Raw genomic sequence first — 17,506 nt, forward strand, 5'->3', positions numbered from 1 at the left:
TCAGTTAGCAGCAGTAGCGAAGGAATCGCTCGATCGGGTTCAGTTAACAGCCATCGATCGATCGCTCGGGTTCAGTAACGCGTAGCCTGCAGTGCAATCGCTCGGGTTCAGTTAGAGCCCAACGCCTCGCTCGGGTTCAGTTAGAGCCAACACCTCGCACACACGCGCGTACGTGTACGAGAGAAACGTGCATCGCTCGGCCCCCGACCTCCCACCGTAACCGGGAACTCCCCAAAATTTTCCTCGCCCTTGCTTCTACCACGGTTTTTTCCGTCATGGACGGCCCAAAGAATGTCATGCAGCTGCGTCTCCGGCCCGCCCAGGATGAAAAGCCCATTTTCTATCATGATTTTTTGTCATAGAAGTAGGAGCCCACCACATCTATGATGATACCGGGTTTTGTCACAATTATCGCCATAGAAGTGTCATATGTATGACAGGGAAAAAATTCGTTCGGCCCAAAATGTCACGGATGTGTCTTTTTTTGTAGTGTAGTGCATTTATTGTCAATCTAACCCTGTCATCCAAACACCTCTTTGGCTAGAGTTAGTTCTGGGTAAGTCATGAGCTAGAAACTAACTCTAACCTCTAGCTAAGTTAGAGTATCCAAATAGGGCCATTGTTGCGAAATTTCCTGGAGTCCGTGCTTAGCCCTTGATGACCCACAAGTATAGGGGATCTATCGTAGCCCTTTCGATAAGTAAGAGTGTCGAACCCAACGAGGAGCGGAAGGAAATGATAAGCGGTTTTCAGCAAGGTATTCTCTACAAGTACTGAAATAAGTGGTAACAGATAGTTTTGTGATAAGATAAATTGTAACGAGCAACAAGTAACAAAAGTATATAAAGTGCAGCAAGGTGGCCGACTCCTTTTTGTAGCAAAGGACAAGCCTGGACAAACTCTTATAATAGAAAAAGCGCTCCCGAGGACACATGGGAATATCGTCAAGCTAGTTTTCATCACGCTCATATGATTCGCGTTCGGTACTTTGATAATTTGATATGTGGGTGGACCGGTGCTTGGGTACTGCCCTTACTTGGACAAGCATCCCACTTATGATTAACCTCTATTGCAAGCATCCACCACTACAACAAAAGTATTAAGGTAAACCTAACCATAGCATGAAACATGTGGATCCAAATCAGCCCCTTACGAAGCAACGCATAAACTAGGGTTTAAGCTTCTGTCACTCTAGCAACCCATCATCTACTTATTACTTCCCAATGCCTTCATCTAGGCCCAATAATGGTGAAGTGTTATGTAGTCGACGTTCACATAACACCACTAGAGGCTAGACAACATACATCTTATCAAAATATCGAACGAATACCAAATTCACATGACTACTAATAGCAAGACTTCTCCCTTGTCCTCAGGAACAAACGTAACTACTCACAAAGCATATTCATGTTCATAATCAGAGGGGTAATAATGTGCATATAGGATCTGAACATATGATCTTCCACCAAATAAACCAACTAGCATCAACTACAAAGAGTAATCAACACTACTAGCAAACTACTAGCACCAATCCCGGACTTGGAGACAAGAATTGGATACAAGAGATGAACTAGGGTTTGGAGATGAGATGGTGTTGGTGAAGATGTTGATGGAGATTTCCCTCTCCCGATGAGAGGAGCGTTGGTGATGACGATGGTGATGATTTCCCGCTCCCGGAGGGAAGTGTCCCCGGTAGAAAAGCTCCGCCAGAGCCCTAGATTGGTCCCGCCTCGTGGCGGCGGAGTCTCGTCCTGAAAGGTTCTCCCTGATTTTTTTCTCATCGATAGACTTCATATAGGAGAAGATGGGTGTCGGAGAGCCACCAGGGGGCCCACGAGGTAGGGGGGCGCGCCCAGGGGGGCGCCCCCCACCCTCGTGAGCAGGGTGTGGGCCCCCTGGCCTTCATCTTTGGCGATGATTTTTCTTTATTTATTTCAAGGTAATCCGTGGAGTTTCAGGACTTTTGGAGTTGTGCAGAATAGTCCTTCAATATTTGCTCCTTTTCCAGCCCAAAATTCCAGCTGTCGGCATTCTCCCTCTTCATGTAAACCTTGTAAAATAAGAGAGAATAGCCATAAGTATCGTGACATAACGTGAAATAACAGCCCATAATGCAATAAATATTGACATAAAAGCATGATGCAAAATGGACGTATCAACTCCCCCAAGCTTAGACCTCGCTTGTCCTCAAGCGAAAAGCCGATAACAATAAATATGTCCTCATGTTTAGAGGTAGAAGCGTTGATAAAAATAAAATATGGACATGAAGGCATCATGATTATTTCATAACAGCAACATAAATAGATTTTGTCATATGATTACTCATGTTCAAGTAGTGATCTATTCACAAAGCGAAAGCATGAATCAGAGACATTATTGGGCACTAACAATTATAATCTCAGTCATTGAAGCAATTGCAATTTGTCATAACATTGGAAAGAGTCTATGTCAGAGCTTAAAAGCAAGTCCACATACTCAACTATCATTTAGACCTTCATAATTGCTAGCACTCGCGCGATACTTGTGGTTAGGGAGTTTTAATCGGACACAGAGAAAGATAGGGGCTTATAGTTTTGCCCCACAACCTTTTACCTCAAGGGTAATGTCAACAATAACAATTCATGCTCCCCCACATCCAATTAGATATGTATATCATACTCTTTCCAACATGCCGAACTTGCCAACGGATAAAATGAAAAAGGAATGGTGAGGATCACTGAGACTCTTGTAAGGTAAAGGATAATAATAAAAGATAGGCCCTTCGCAGAGGGAAGCAGAGGTTGTCATGCACGTTTAGGGTTGATGCACAAAATCTTAATGCAAAAAAACGTCACTTTATATTTCCCCTTGTATGTGAACCTTTATTATGCAATCCGTCGCTTTTATTGCATCCACAACAAGTTCGTACAAAGCTTATTTCTCTACATTAATAAGTCATGCATATTTAGAGAGCAATTTTTATTGCTTGCACCGATGACAACTTACTTGAAGGATCTTACTCAATCCATAGGTAGATATGGTGGACTCTCATGGCAAAACTGGTTTAAGGGTGTTTGGAAGCACAAGTAGTATTTCTACTTGGTGCTAAGAATTTGGCTAGCATGAGGGGGAAAGGCAAGCTCAGCATGGTAGAGGATCCATGACAACATACTTTATCTCGAATGTAAGAAAACATAACTCATTATGTTGTCTTCCTTGTCCAACCTCAACTCTTTAGCATGTCATATTTTAATGAGTGCTCACAACCATGAAAGATGTCAATGATAATATATCTATATGTGATACCTCTCTTTCCTTATTACTTCCTATTAATTGCAACGATGACCAGAGCTATATTTGCCAACTCCCAACAACTTTAAATCATAATACTCTTTCTATGTGAAGTCATTACTTTCAATAAGATCAATATGAACTCTTGACTCTTTTTATTCTTTTTCTTCTACTTACCCAAGATCATGGCAAAATACTCAAGCCCTTGACTCAACACTAATCTTTATAACATAGCTCACGGACTCGATTACAAAGAAAGATCATAAAGCAAAACTCAAAACTAGATCATCCCACGACTTTATTCTACTAAATCAAGATACTACTAATAGGATCAAACTAAGAAAAATTGTAAAGATAGGAGTTGTGATGGTGATACGATACCAGGGCACCTCCCCCAAGCTTGGCAGTTGCCAAGGGGAGTGCCCATACCCATGTGATTATTTCTCCTTCTTGGTTGTATGTGTAATATTCTTGGCGATGATTCCCCTCAGAATACGGTTCTCCTCCTCAAGCTTATTGACTTGCTGCTTGAGGTCCATTATTTCCTTGCGAAGCTTTCCTGTAACGGCTAAAGCTCCTTGCACCCAAGGGTGTTGCATAGCTGCGGGAGAACAAGAGACACTCCTCCTCATATTTTCATAGGAAAGAAATTTAACATTGGAAGGGATAACCGAGTTTAGAAAAGCTGAGCTCTGTAGTTCCCCCATTGTAAATCCAGCTCGGATGCGAGAGGTGACTTCTTGATCTTCCATGGCATCTACTCTCATCAGGTCAACCTCCATATCTTCCTCCGTTGCTGGCCCGAAGTGGTCAGCATCACTGTTTACCGTTGGTTCCGGTGCCGGGTTAGATACCCGGCTTTCTCCGACTGACTCTTGAGAAGACACCTTGCTTTGATCTGCAACAGCAACAGCTCGAAATGAAAACAGAAGATATTTGCATGATACGGTGGTCAAAACCTTCGGGGGTATATATAATGAATTTTTACCGACCAAAATACGTATCATGCAAGGAAACCGAGTCCGGAGGGCACACGAGGTGCTCACAAGGTAGGGGGCGCGTCCTCCACCCTCGTGGAGGCCTCGTGTCCTCCCCGGACTGCTATTTATTTTTCTATTTTTCTAAATATTCCAAAACAGAGAAATATTGCCTTAAAAATTGTTTTGGAGTTCGTTTATTTACCGTACCACATACCTATTCCTTTTCAGAGTCTGGAACGTTCTGGTAAGTGTCCTTTATGTACTCCTCCGAAAGGTTTCAATAATATTAGTTTCAACATTTATAGGATTACCTGAGATATAGTGTTTGATCCTTTGACCGTTTACCACCTTCGGATTTGTGCCTGCGAAGTTGTTGATTTTTATGGCACCGGAACGATATACCTCCTTGATAATGTAGGGACCTTCCCATTTAGAGAGAAGTTTTCCTGCAAAAAAATCTTAAACGAGAGTTGTATAGCAATACATAATCACCTACATTAAACTCACGCTTTTGTATCCTTTTGTCATGCCATCTTTTAACTTTTTCTTTAAACAACTTGGCATTTTCATATACTTGGGCTCTCCATTCATCAAGTGAGCTAATATCAAATAACCTCTTCTCACCGGCAATTTTGAAATCATAGCTGAGCTCTTTAATAGCCCAATATGCCTTATGTTCTAGTTCGAGAGGTAAGTGACAAGCTTTTCCATAGACCATTTTGTACGGAGACATGCCCATATGATTTTTATATGCAGTTCTATAGGCCCATAATGCATCATCAAGTTTCTTGGACCAATTCTTTCTAGACCTATTGACAGTCTTTTGCAAAATTAATTTGAGCTCCCTATTACTCAATTCTACTTGACCACTAGACTCAGGATGATAAGGAGATGCAATCCTATGATTAACGTCATATTTAGCAAGCATCTTACGGAAAGCACCATGAATGAAATGTGAACCACCATCAGTCATTAAGTATGTAGGGACTCCAAACCTCGGAAAAATAACTTCCTTAAGCATTTTAATAGAAGTGTTGTGATCAACACTACTAGTTGGAATAGCTTCTACCCACTTAGTAATGTAATCAATATCAACTAGAATATGAGTGTAACCATTAGAGGCAGGAAAAGGTCCCATGTAATCAAAGCCCCAAACATCAAACGGTTCAATAACAAGTGAATAATTCATAGGCATTTCTTGACGTCTATTGATATTACCAATTCTTTGACATTCATCGCAAGATAAAACAAACTTATGGGCATCCTTGAAGAGAGTAGGCCAATAAAAACCGGATTGCAATACCTTATGTGCAGTTCTATCTCCAGCATGGTGTCCTCCATAAGCTTCAGAGTGACACTTGCGTAGGATATGTTCCTATTCATGCTCAGGTACACAACGTCTAATAACACCATCTACTCCTTCTTTATAAAGATGTGGGTCATCCCAAAAGTAATGTCGTAAGTCATAGAAAAACGTTTTCTTTTGCTGGTATGTAAAGCTAGGTGGTATAAATTTAGCAACAATATAATTAGCATAATCAGCATACCAAGGAGTGCTACGAGAAGTACTTATGACATTTAATTGCTCATCAGGAAAGCTATCATCAATAGGTAGTGGGTCATCAAGAACATTCTCTAACCTAGACAAGTTATCTACAACAGGGTTCTCAGCTCCCTTTTTATCAACAATATGCAAATCAAATTCTTGAAGCAGGAGAACCCATCTAATAAGTCTAGGTTTTGTAGCCTTCTTTTCCATAAGATACTTAATAGCAGCATGATCAGTGTGAATAGTAACTTTGGAATCAACCATATAAGGTCTAAACTTATCACAAGCAAACACCACTGCTAAAAATTCCTTTTCGGTAGTAGCATAATTTCTTTGAGCACTATCTAGAGTCTTACTAGCATAATGGATAACATTTAATTTCTTATCAACTCTCTACCCTAGAACAGCACCTACAGCATAATCACTAGCATCACACATAATTTCAAATGGTAAATTCCAATCAGGTGGTTGAACAACAGGTGCAGAGACTAGTGCTTTCTTAAGTATTTCAAATGCTTCTACACAATCATCATCAAAGACAAATGGTACATCTTTTTGTAATAAATTAGTCAGAGGCCGAGAGATTTTTGAGAAGTCCTTAATGAACCTCCTATAAAATCCGGCGTGACCAAGGAAACTTCTTATACCTTTGATGTCCTTTGGACATGGCATCTTTTCAATAACATCAACCTTGGCTTTATCAACTTCAATACCTCTTTCAGAAACTTTGTGCCCCAAGACAATACCTTCATTAACCATAAAGTGGCACTTTTCCCAATTAAAGACAAGATTAGTTTCTTCACATCTCTGCAAAACTCGATCAAGATTGCTTAAGCAATCATCAAAATAGGAACCATAGACGGAAAAGTCATCCATGAAAACCTCACAAATCTTTTCGCAAAAGTCAGAGAATATAGCCATCATGCATCTTTGAAAGGTAGCAGGTGCATTGCATAAACCAAAAGGCATACGTCTATAAGCAAAAGTACCAAAAGGGCATGTAAAAGTAGTCTTTGATTGATCTTTAGCTGACACGGGTATTTGAGAGAAACCAGAATAACCATCTAGAAAGCAATAATGTGTATGTTTGCATAGTCTTTATAGCATTTGATCAATAAAAGGTAAGGGGTAATGATCTTTCTTAGTAGCCTTATTTAATTTGCGGAAATCAATTACCATCCTATAACCTGTGATAATTCTTTGAGGGATCAATTCATCTTTATCATTAGGGACAACAGTAATACCTCCCTTCTTAGGGACACAATGGATAGGACTTACCCACTGACTATCAGCAATGAGGTAAATTATACCTGCTTCCAGAAGCTTGAGTATTTGTTTTCTTACCACTTCTTTCATTTTAGGATTCAAACGTCGTTGAGGATCACAAACTGGTTTGGCATCAGCTTCCAAATTTATTTTACGTTGACATAGAGTGGGACTAATTCCCTTAAGATCATCTAGAGTATAACCAATAGCAGCACGGTGCTTCTTCAGAGTTTTCAATAATCTTTCCTCTTCATGCTCTGAAAGGTTAGCGCTAATAATAACAGGATATATTTTCTTTTCATCAAGATAAGCATATTTAAGATTATCAGGCAATGGTTTAAGCTCAAACACGGGATCACCCTTGGGTGGAGGGGGGTCCCCTAGGATTTCAACAGGCAAATTGTGTTGCAGAATAGGTTCCTGTTTAAAGAATACTTCATCTATTTCCCTTCTTTCATTCATGAACATATCGTTTTCATGGTCTAGCAAATAGTGTTCTAAAGGATCACTAAGAGGTACAGCAATAGAAGCAAGACCAATAATTTCATCCCTATTAGGCAATTCTTCCTCACGATGTTGTTTACTAAATTTATAGAAATTAAACTCATGAACCATATCATCCAAGCCAACAGTAACAACATTCTTTTCGCAATCTATCGTAGCATTAACAGTACGCAAGAAGGGTCTACCAAATATAATGGGACAAAAGCTATCTTGTGGAGAACCAAGAACAAGAAAATCAGCGGGATATTTGGTTTTCCCACACAAGACTTCAACATCTCTAACAATTCCCATTGGAGATATAGTATCTCTATTTGCAAGTTTAATTGTAACATCAATTTCTTCTAACTCTGCAGGTGCAATCTCATGCATAATTTCTTTGTATAAGTCAATGGGTATAACACTAGCACTAGCACCCATATCACATAAGCCATGATAACAATGATCTCCTATTTTAACAGAAATAACAGGCACGCCTACCACAGGTCTATGTTTATCTCTATCATAGGGTTTAGCAATTCTAGCAGTTTCACCAGTGAATTGAATAACATGCCCATCAATATTATCCGACAAGAGATCTTTAACAATAGCAATATTAGGTTCTACTTTGACTTGCTCAGGGGGTGTATAAGTCCTAGTATTGCTTTTACGAACAACAGTTGAAGCTTTAGCATGATCCTTCATTCTAACAAAGAAAGGAGGTTTTTCAACATAAGAAGTAGGAACAATAGGATCGTTATAAGTGGCAATCTTTTCTTCAACTTTAATAGGTGCAGCTACTTTTACTTCTATGGGAGGATGATATTTAAACCACTTCTCCTTGGGGAGATCAACATAAGTAGCAAAAGATTCACAAAAAGAAGCTACTATCTCAGAGTCAAGTCCATATTTAGTGCTAAACTTATGGAAAATATCGGTATCCATAAAAGATTTAACACAATCAAACTTAGGTGTCATACCTGACTCCTTACCTTCATCGAGGTCCCAATCTTCAGAGTTGCATTTAATTCTATCCAATAAATTCCATCCAAATTCAATAGACTTCATCATAAAAGAGCCAGAACAAGAAGTATCGAGCATGGTGCGATTGTTATCAGAAAGCCGAGCATAAAAATTCTGGAGAATTGTCAATTTTGAGAGCTCATGATTGGGGCATGAATATAACATTGATTTAAGCCTCCCCCAAGCTTTAGCGATGCTTTCTCCTTCGCGAGGCCAAAAATTATATATATAATTGTGATCACGATGAAAAAGATGCATAGGGTAATACTTTTGATGAAATTCCAATTTCACTCTTTTATAGTTCCATGATCTCGTATCATCACATAGCCTATACCATGTCAATGCGTCTCCCTCCAAAGATAAAGGCAAAGCCTTCTTCTTAACAACATCATCGGGTATACCTGCAATCTTAAATAGTCCACAAATATCATCCACAAAGCGTAGATGTTCGTCAGGATGCTTTGTTCCATCTCCTGCGAAAGTGTTAGCTAGCAGTTTTTCCATCATACCCGAAGGAATCTGAAAAGCAGTTTCATCTTCAATAGATTCAGTAGGTTCAGTGGGTTGAGGAGCAACTCTTGGCTCAACCGGACGGGGTGAAGATACCCCGAACAAGCCCCTCAAACAATTACTTTCCATAGTAACAAGTGACAGAAAATTTCAGCACACTAAAAAAATTCCTTACCAAATTCCACCTACCAAAGGCGCTTCACTCCCCGGCAACGGCGCCAAAAAAGAGTCTTGATGAACCACAAGTATAGGGGATCTATCGTAGTCCTTTCGATAAGTAAGAGTGTCGAACCCAACGAGGAGCAAAAGGAAATGATAAGCGGTTTTCAGCAAGGTATTCTCTGCAACTACTGAAATAAGTGGTAATAGATAGTTTTGTGATAAGATAAATTGTAACGAGCAACAAGTAACAAAAGTAAATAAAGTGAAGCAAGGTGGCCCAATCCTTTTTGTAGCAAAGGACAAGCCTGGACAAACTCTTATAATAGGAAAAGCGCTCCCGAGGACACATGGGAATATCGTCAAGCTAGTTTTCATCACGCTCATATGATTCGCGTTCGGTACTTTGATAATTTTATATGTGGGTGGACCGGTGCTTGGGTACTGCCCTTACTTGGACAAGCATCCCACTTATGATTAACCTTTATTGCAAGCATCCGCAACTACAACAAAAGTATTAAGGTAAACCTAACCATAGCATGAAACATGTGGATCCAAATCAGCCCCTTACGAAGCAACGCATAAACTAGGGTTTAAGCTTCTGTCACTCTAGCAACCCATCATCTACTTATTACTTCCCAATGCCTTCCTCTAGGCCCAATAATGGTGAAGTGTTATGTAGTCGAAGTTCACATAACACCACTAGAGGCTAGACAACATACATCTTATCAAAATATCGAACGAATACCAAATTCACATGACTACTAATAGCAAGACTTCTCCCTTGTCCTCGGGAACAAACGTAACTACTCACAAAGCATATTCATGTTCATAATCAGAGGGGTAATAATGTGCATATAGGATCTGAACATATGATCTTCCACCAAATAAACCAACTAGCATCAACTACAAAGAGTAATCAACACTACTAGCAAACTACTAGCACCAATCCCGGACTTGGAGACAAGAATTGGATACAAGAGATGAACTAGGGTTTGGAGATGAGATGGTGCTGGTGAAGATGTTGGTGGAGATTTCCCTCTCCCGATGAGAGGAGCGTTGGTGATGACGATGGTGATGATTTCCCCCTCCCGGAGGGAAGTGTCCCCGGCAGAAAAGCTCCGCCAGAGCCCTAGATTGGTCCCGCCTCGTGGCGGCGGAGTCTCATCCCGAAAGGTTCTCCCTGATTTTTTTCTCATCGATAGACTTCATATAGGAGAAGATGGGTGTCGGAGAGCCACCAGGGGTCCCACGAGGTAGGGAGGGCGCCCCCCACCCTCGTGAGCAGGGTGTGGGCCCCCTGGCCTTCATCTTTGGCGATGATTTTTCTTTATTTATTTCAAGGTAATCCGTGGAGTTTCAGGACTTTTGGAGTTGTGCAGAATAGTCCTTCAATATTTGCTCCTTTTCCAGCCCAAAATTCTAGCTGCCGGCATTCTCCCTCTTCATGTAAACCTTGTAAAATAAGAGAGAATAGCCATAAGTATCGTGACATAACGTGAAATAACAGCCCATAATGCAATAAATATTGACATAAAAGCATGATGCAAAATGGACGTATCAACTCCCCCAAGCTTAGACCTTGCTTGTCCTCAAGCGAAAAGCCGATAACAATAAATATGTCCTCATGTTTAGAGGTAGAAGCGTCGATAAAAATATTCATGTTGATAATCAGAGGGGTAATAATGTGCATATAGGATCTGAACAGATGATCTTCCACCAAATAAACCAACTAGCATCAACTACAAAGAGTAATCAACACTACTAGCAAACTACTAGCACCAATCCCAGACTTGGAGACAAGAATTGGCTACAAGAGATGAACTAGGGTTTGGAGATGAGATGGTGCTGGTGAAGATGTTGATGGAGATTTCCCTCTCCCGATGAGAGGAGCGTTGGTGATGACGATGGTGATGATTTCCCCCTCCCTGAGGGAAGTGTCCCCGGCAGAAAAGCTCCGCCAAAGCCCTAGATTGGTTCTGCCAAGGTTCCGCCTCGTGGCGGTGGAGTCTCGTCCCGAAAGGTTCTCCCTGATTTTTTTCTCATCGAAAGACTTCATATAGGAGAAGATGGGCGTCGGAGAGCCACCAGCGGGCCCACGAGGTAGGGGGCACGCCCAGGGGGGGCGCGCCCCCCACCCTCGTGAGCAGGGTGTGGGCCCCCTGGCCTTCATATTTGGCGACGATTTTTCTTTATTTATTTCAAGGTAATCTGTGCAGTTTCAGGACTTTTGGAGTTGCGCAGAATAGTCCTTCAATATTTGCTCCTTTTCCAGCCCAGAATTCCAGCTGCCGGCATTCTCCCTCTTCATGTAAACCTTGTAAAATAAGAGAGAATAGCCATAAGTATCGTGACATAACGTGAAATAACAGCCCATAATGCAATAAATATTGACATAAAATCATGATGCAAAATGGACGTATCAGCCCTCCTCTCTCTCTCTTCTCAGTCGGCCAGCAGACGCGCGGAGTGTGCCCATAGTTTGTTTGCTCACATGCGGTCCCACATGTCAGTGAAAATGCAAGATGACCCACTGAACCTGCACATCTTTCACCTCGACATGCTGATGATGAAAAACAAATCCAATAAAGATCCTCAGTGGCCGCTTTTGGATTTACTCAAAAGTAAGATTATATTTACAGTTTAACGCAAGTTGCACATCACGTGGCTTCAACTAGCACTCCATTTTCTTGCATGACACGACCTGGATGTTGGATGTCCCACGTGTCGGCAAAAGAAGGAAGAACTCGACGAAATCTTCTCCACATTTAGACCGGAGGAGTAGAAAACACGGCAAGGCCTGTGCCTACATCATACGTACAAGCCCACCTCACGCTATCACCATATTTCTCGGCCTCCGTGCGACACCTAGTTCTAGTTGATGATATACTACTACTAGGACTAACTATTGTACTAGCATACTATTATGTTGGCTCTATGTGATGTGGCAACTTCATATAACTGGATGTTGCCTATACTACTACGGTACTCACACTCCAAGAAGTCATTTGAAAACCATTCATAAATTGAGTTTATCACATGCATATGCAAATGTACCATTCATTACATACAGCAAGCCATCAACACACAACGACAACGAGGATACATGTTGGATTATAGATTATTTCCAGCGAAACATTCTAGTAAATACTAAAGTTTTTATTACACAACAAATAACAAGCAATGAAATGAACTTTAGCTTAGAAAATCCTCAACATTGGAAATGCTTGGTTTGAACCATAAGTAAGCCTCTGGGTAGGGCCAACTATTGTCATTATCGAGACAATGCAGGACTCATCATCCAGGCTGAAGCGGCCTATATGAGGACGCATATTGTGATAGCTAGGGTAGGGAGCCATAGCAATGTCTGATGTATAGATACAGTTGCTTCTCATAAATGGTAGTGACATTGTGCCAACAGCAGCTGGATCGCCTTTCACCATCATTGGATAGTTTAGTCCAAGGAAGAGCAAGTTTTCTCCAAGACTATCAATATTGAACCAGGGAGAAGGTGCTGGCGCTAGCACACTAGTATCCATCCCGAATACCCTGCAATGGATGTTGGAACGGGTCCGGAGAGTGCGACCATGGGAGACAACACCTGCTTCCTTAGTAACATCAGCAGTGCCCTGTATACAGACAAGAAGAGGTAATCCATCGGAATAAGTTGCCAGGCGCCACTGAGTATGTAGGTCCTGCTTGTCCTCATGCTCGTGATCATAACCATCGTCATCTCCCCCTTGGTTATAAATTTTTTCAAGTATAGGTGGTGGAATGTTCACAGGACCTTGGAAACACAAGAAGGTTAATTAGTATGGGGATACTAACTCGCATGCATGTGGATGAAACAATTCTAATTATGGTGGAAGACAAACGTACCGAAACCATAAGGATTCCATGCAAAAACAGTGCCACAAGTGGTGGCAGCAAACAAAAGACGCTCGTATTGAATTGCATCACAGTACTCATCCGTGTACATAAATTGATTTTTGAGCAATATCCATCAAGGCGTGGAAGTAAGGACGGCAACAAGCTTGTCGAAGATAGCAACAATATGATAGTTTGTGTAATCCCATGAGCGGTTGGGAACTCGACAAATTGCTATCTTCCATAGACAATAGTCACCATGATCGTATTTGAACGTACGTAAATCATATGCGTGCTCAACCTCAGGGCACTTTGAGATGTTTGGAAGTGGAACCCAGTGATGAGTGTACACATTCACAAGTTCCCACTCGCTGTTGTACCCAATATAAACAACCCAATCTCCATTTGCGCCTGTCCAGGCCTTACCCTTAAGCGATGGCATCTTAACTTCAATGTATCATTATCAAGCGGCATCAACTTGCACAAGGTGAGGCTTCCGTCGTCCGCGCGCCAGCGAGCAGGGTCATGGCGAAGAAGATAGGGGAGATCAAATGGCTCTTGGACCCTTGGGTTCTTTGTAATGATGTTATTTGTTGAGTCGATAATGGTCTTGAATGAACCTACCATGCTAGACGAGGTGATGATGTCGCACTGATCAATGAGTTCCTCCACCATGTCATCTTTTAGATCGGGGCAAGGATAACGGGGTCGTTTCCAGCCTGTTCCCTCCATGGAGAAGATGATCGAACAATGGCAGAAGGAAGGGTGAAGGCAAATGGAAGGAGAAAGAGTGTGCGACATCAGTTCCAAATCGAGAGGGAAAGCGAAGAGGCGCTGGATGGTTGCCACGGTACAGGAAGAGGCGCCCCGGCCTACATAGACGTCTGTTTGAAAATTGTACAAAAGGAATCGCCGTCATCTCACTGACATGTTGGAACGGGACCACATCTCAACAAAACATGGTGTGTCATTTCTCGTGCAAAATATGATCTGGCCGCGTTGGCCCGAGGTGCCGCATTATTTCTCGACTTTTTTTAATTAATGGCATGTCCTTTAGTTTTGAAGCACAACTAATTGGTACTGTATAAAGAGAAAATATAAACTACTCTACCACTACTCCACCTCTAGTACTAGTACATATAAAAAAGGTACTATATAGGCTGGAGCTTCGGTGCTTGCTTGCTAAGGGCTACCCACTTGCTTCTCACACTATCACCCTCTCTCTAGATCTAAAAAAGATGGCGGTGGCCCCTCTCTCTCCCTCCTCACCAGTAGTCAGAGATCCGCCAGGATCCCGCCCGCTGGGGAAGAAAAGGATGTGCAGCGTTGACGCACTGGTCGTCGGCGAGCAAGGTCACACACTGATAACAAGGTCGTCCTCTTTGACCTAGCGCCCGCGCCGCGCGGGGTGGCCTCCGTCCCCAAGCTCGTTGTCGTAGTGTGTGCGGAGGACGACGGCCACGAGCGAAGCCACATCCCGTCGACCCTCAGGTATGCTACCTCTTTTCGAACCATACCCTTGTTCTATTACCCCATCTGCCACATCCCTGCATGTGGATCTTTTTCCACTCCACCATCTCCCCAATTTGCTATCCTCTGCTCTATTGGTCACGTAGACGAAAACCTTAATTTGCACTATTAAAGGAAACCCTACTTCATGCAAACTAATCCATGTTTGGGTTGAATAAGGAAAGGAAGGGAGAAAGTATTGTCGAAGAGACTAGGTATCGAACCCGCATCTAGGTTGAAAAGGGGAAAATCAGTAGCTAAGGAACGAGCCTCGTGTCTCTTGGTTGAAAAAGGGTAGAAAGGCATGACAACACAATAGAGAATGACCAGGTCGATCGGTTTGTTGTCCTCACATAGGGAAAAGGTGGCTAAAGAGAACAAAAATGGGACGTAATCCACATATGCTGCCTGGATATTTGTTACTCTGGGCAACCATCCCTACCTCACCACTCTATGCGTCCGTGGAGGTACATCATACTGGTGCACCCACTGTCCGAATGGGCCTTCCATGCTCTTATTGCCACTTTTTTTGCTATTAGTATAACACCACCGGTAAAGTCAAGCAATGCTACCTACTGCTAAAGTGATGCCACATTTAACTAATGCCGTACTCAGTCTAATGCCACCGATAAATTTAAGCAATGTTATTTAATGTCACTGGATTATTTCAGGGTTAGTTGTTGATTGTGGATGTATTAAAGATTTTTCAGCTAAGGCATTCTAATGGTTGTTGCACAGCCAGTATGCCAACGATGAAACTTGTTACTACCTTCAGATTTTTGCACTGTTAATACTTATAGATTACATACCTCACTTTCATGAGATAAGTCAACTTTTTCGTACAGTGTCACCAAAATGCCAAGGCGCTGATGTCATTTTATTTTGCTTAAACTGCACAAAAATTTATGAAGAGAAGAGGAAAGGTCAAGAGTGGGCACCTCCTTCTCCGGTGGTTTTCTTGATTTGTTTGATCAAGTTTTTATGTTTGATTGATTATGAAGATTGGGATAGCAATTTTGAGGTTTCCCTCGAGTTCGAAATGATATTTACCTTGAAGGTACATGGTTTGCAATTTTTTTGTACTGTCATTAGTTAAGAATGCTAGTTACCTTCAGACTTTTGTATTTGGTTTAATGTTGAATATTTACTGTAGGGTAAAAACCCCACAGCTCTTTATTGCCTCAACCAAACAAAACAAACTGTACAAGGACTACAAGTATTTGGTTTAATGTTGTTGCACAACTAGTATACTAATGCTGAAACTTGTTACCTTTACATTTTGTATTGTTAATGCTTATAGAAATCTTCGAGTGCTAGCTTAAGGAAATCTGTTCAGTAAAACCATTATATTGTACCCCATAATAAAATAAGTACTCTATTGTTGCACTAGCCACTGGATTAGTGTATCTTTGTACCATTCAAATGGTGTTGCATTAGCATATGGACATATATAAGGTGTGGCAAGCTTTCCCAGATATGTGCTCAAGAAAACTACTACTACCTATTTTTCCAAATACTAGACGTTTGGGTACTTTAAATTGAACTATGAAAACGTCTTATATTAAGGAATAGAGGGTGTAGAGTTCACTCAAATTATGCCGGTAAAGCTAGTCACACCTTTGTTAAAATTAATGTTCATTATGTTATCGGAGGAGGTATGCATGTTTGTGAGTCTATACTTCAACTAGTGCCACTTTTGTAGTAATCACACTTTCAATATCTGTGCAGACAGGGATGCTCGATTTTAGCGTAACTGCACAAAAAGTCCAAATAGTTCAACATTATGAGCATGTTTTCTTCCAAACCATTATATCCAATTGATGGCACTATGAGACGTTCATTACGAAGGTACATGGTTTGCTACTATCTTGCTACTCTTTTTGTACTATCATTAGATAGTAATATTAGTGGTTTGCATGTGAATTTATTGGAAGGGTGGATCTACATTGGAGGTGCAGGACATGATTCAATGATTGGATACTCAATTTCGGTTGTATCAATTTCACCTCTTCCATCACTGCGAATATGGATATCCTTTGTCCTGATGAAGAATAAGCGTTGTACCAGCAAATAAATTCAGTACGAAATTGTCCAGGGCAAAACATGAGAATATCAAATTGTCTAGTGCAAAACATGACAGATGCTAAGCGGAAACGACTAGCAAAGACGTGTGTAAACAGAAAATACAAGGTGGGGTTTATGTTTACTAGTTGCTTGATATTTGTGCAAACAGATGTCTACCTATTGCTATTTGGCAAACAAACAAAGTGACCTCAATTTTGGTTGAACTGCACAAGAGAATAGTATAGTCACTGCATGCAGTGCCATTTGAAAATAGACACAGAAAGATTGGATAGTCAGTTCATGGACTGCACAAAAGTAGTACTGTATTATTTATTGGCCAACACTAGGTGCTTCATTGCTTAGGTTTGATCATACAGTGGGCATCATTTTGCCTAAGTTAAAGTTTGTATTCCAAAAATAGTCTTGACATGTGATCGAGAGAAGACCAAATCATATTGCAGTGGATGTTCCTCCATCATGTGTGGTTCATTCTCATGGTTCCAGCTGTTGGTGGAACCACTTATATTTGCAAGAGGAAATGTAGATTTCACAAACAAATTTTTCTTTCACTCTGTACTAAATGTTGGCCTAGAGAAGCATCCAAGTTAGTAGCAAGAACAAGTGTTTTTGTATATATTAGCTTTTCGAGCTACATATTTGTACATGATCTGCGAATCATTGAGATGCATTAACATGTTGATCTTATGTATGGGAACCGTACTAGTTGGTTGTGAATGTGGGCTACTAATGTGAACATATTACAATGCCAGGCCTGTGAGTCTCGTGTGAACATTTCTACTACTGTGCACAACATGATCCTTATTTCTGT

Source organism: Triticum aestivum, chromosome 4B (assembly GCF_018294505.1).
Source record: "Triticum aestivum cultivar Chinese Spring chromosome 4B, IWGSC CS RefSeq v2.1, whole genome shotgun sequence".
NCBI classification, from domain to species: Eukaryota; Viridiplantae; Streptophyta; class Magnoliopsida; order Poales; family Poaceae; genus Triticum; species Triticum aestivum.